General features: G+C 45.8%; 1 protein-coding gene across 3 annotated transcripts in view; it reads left to right on the top strand.

Moving 5' to 3' along the window:
• The window catches only part of CHEK2 (checkpoint kinase 2), a 55,406-nt gene that overhangs the window by 25,243 nt on the left and 28,057 nt on the right, over positions 1-2,106 (top strand). The gene's annotated exons all lie outside the window — the stretch shown is intronic.

Here is a 2,106-nt window from a genome sequence, read left to right as displayed (position 1 = left end):
ATAAATGTATGAGGCTGGGTATGATGGCTCATGCCTGTAACCCCAGCACTTTGGGAAGCTGAGGTAGGTGTATGGTTTGAGTCCAGGAGTTTGAGACCAGCCTGGGCAACATGGTGAAATCCTGTTTCTAGAAAAAATAGAACAAGTTAGCTGAGCGTGGCAGGTTGTACCTGTAGTCCCAGCTACTTGGAAGGTGGAGGTGGGAGGATTACCTGAAGCCAGGAGGTGGGTGATAGAGTGAGAGCATATCTCAGGAGAAAAAAAAGAAGAAATGTATGGAATTCAATGTTTTTCTGAGGGAGAATTTAATAAAAATTCTCTAACTTGTGGCAGATGACAGAAACTCAACTCAAATGAGTCAGGTAAGAGAAAAAATTTACTGGCTTTTGTAACTGGGAAATACAGAGGCAGGCGGGGAATGGTGGCCCACTCCGGTAAGCCTGGTACTGTGGGTGGCTAAGGTGAGTGGATTACTTGAGTAGTTTGAGACCAGCTTGGCTGACATAGTGAAGCCCCTTCTCTACTAAAAATATACAAATTAACTGGGTGTGATGGCACATGCCTGTAGTCCCAGCTACTTGGGAGGCTGAGGCAGTAGAATTGCTTGATCCCGGGAGGCAGAGGTTGGAGTGGGTAGAGATGGCACCATTGCACTCCAGCCTGGGTGACAAAGCGAGACTCCATCTCAAAACAAACAAACAAAAAACAGGCAACTCTAACTTCAGGCATGGCAGGATCTAGGAGGTATTAGGCTTTACTCTCTGGTCTTTGAGTTTTGATGGTCTGTTTGACTTTATTGTTGACTGCATCCAAGAGCTCCCACAGTGTCACCAGGGCTCTAGCTCCATCTACTGAATCAGCTGTTTGTTGCCTTACTATAGAATTGTTCTCTCTATGTGGCAGGAAAAATGGCTACCAAGGGCTGCAGACTGATAATCTTCTTTGTCTAGAAACTATAGCAGAGAGGCTGGGCGCAGTGGCTCACACCTGTAATCCCAGCATTTTGGGAGGCCAAGGAGGGCAGATCACAAGGTCAGGAGATTGAGACCATTCTGGCTAACACAGTGAAACCTTGTCTCTACTAAAACTGCCAAAAATAAGCTGGGCATGGTGGCATGTGCCTGTAGTCCCAGCTACTCAGGAGGCTGAGGCAGGAGAATTACTTGAACCCGGGAGGCAGAGGTTGCAGTGAGCTGAGATGGAGCCACTGTATTCCAGCCTGGGCATCAGAGTGAGACCTTGCCCATTTTTAAATTGCAGGTTGTTTTTTTTATTGTAGAGTTCTAAGATTTCTTTATCTATTGTGGATATAAGCTTTTATCAGATATATGGCTTGCAGCTGGGCGGCTTGGCGGCTTGGCATGGTGGCTCACACCTGTAATCCCCACACTCTGGGAGGCCAAGGAGGGCAGATCACCTGAGGTCAGGAGTTCGAGAACAGCCTAGCCAACATGGAGAAACCCCATCTGTACTAAAAATACAAAATTAGCTGGGCACAGTGGTGCATGCCTGTAATCCAGCTACTTGGGAGGGTGAGGTAGGAGAATTGCTTGAACCCGGGAGGTGGAGGTTGCAGTGAGCTGAGATTGCACTCCAGCCTGGGCAACAAGAGCAAAACTCCATCTCAAAATAAATAAATAAATAAATAAATAAATAAATAAATAAATAAAAAAAAACAACAAACAACAACAAAAAAGGTAAACCAAATTATCATGTGACCCAGAAATTCTCCTTTTATGTGTATACATTTCCCAATTTTAAAAACAAGTATTGAGGTCAGGCATGGGCTTACACCTATAATCCCAGCACTTTGGGAGGCTGAGGTGGGTGGATCACTGGAAGTCAGGAGTTTTAGACCACCCTGGCCAACATAGTGAAATTCTGTCTCTATTAACAATTTTACACTGGGCGTGGTGGCTCACGCCTGTAATCCAAGCACTTTGGAGGTCAAGGTGGGTGGATCACCTGAGGTTGGGAGTTCAAGACCAGCCTGACCAACATGGTGAAACCCCATCTTTATTTAAAAAAAAATTTTTTTTTAAAAATTAGTCTTGGCCGGGCGCGGTGGCTCAAGCCTGTAATCCCAGCACTTTGGGAGGCCGAGGC

Source organism: Cebus imitator, unplaced genomic scaffold (genome assembly GCF_001604975.1).
Source record: "Cebus imitator isolate Cc_AM_T3 unplaced genomic scaffold, Cebus_imitator-1.0 Scaffold419, whole genome shotgun sequence".
Lineage (NCBI taxonomy): Eukaryota > Metazoa > Chordata > Mammalia > Primates > Cebidae > Cebus > Cebus imitator.
This window is presented reverse-complemented; position numbering and strand designations above follow the sequence as displayed.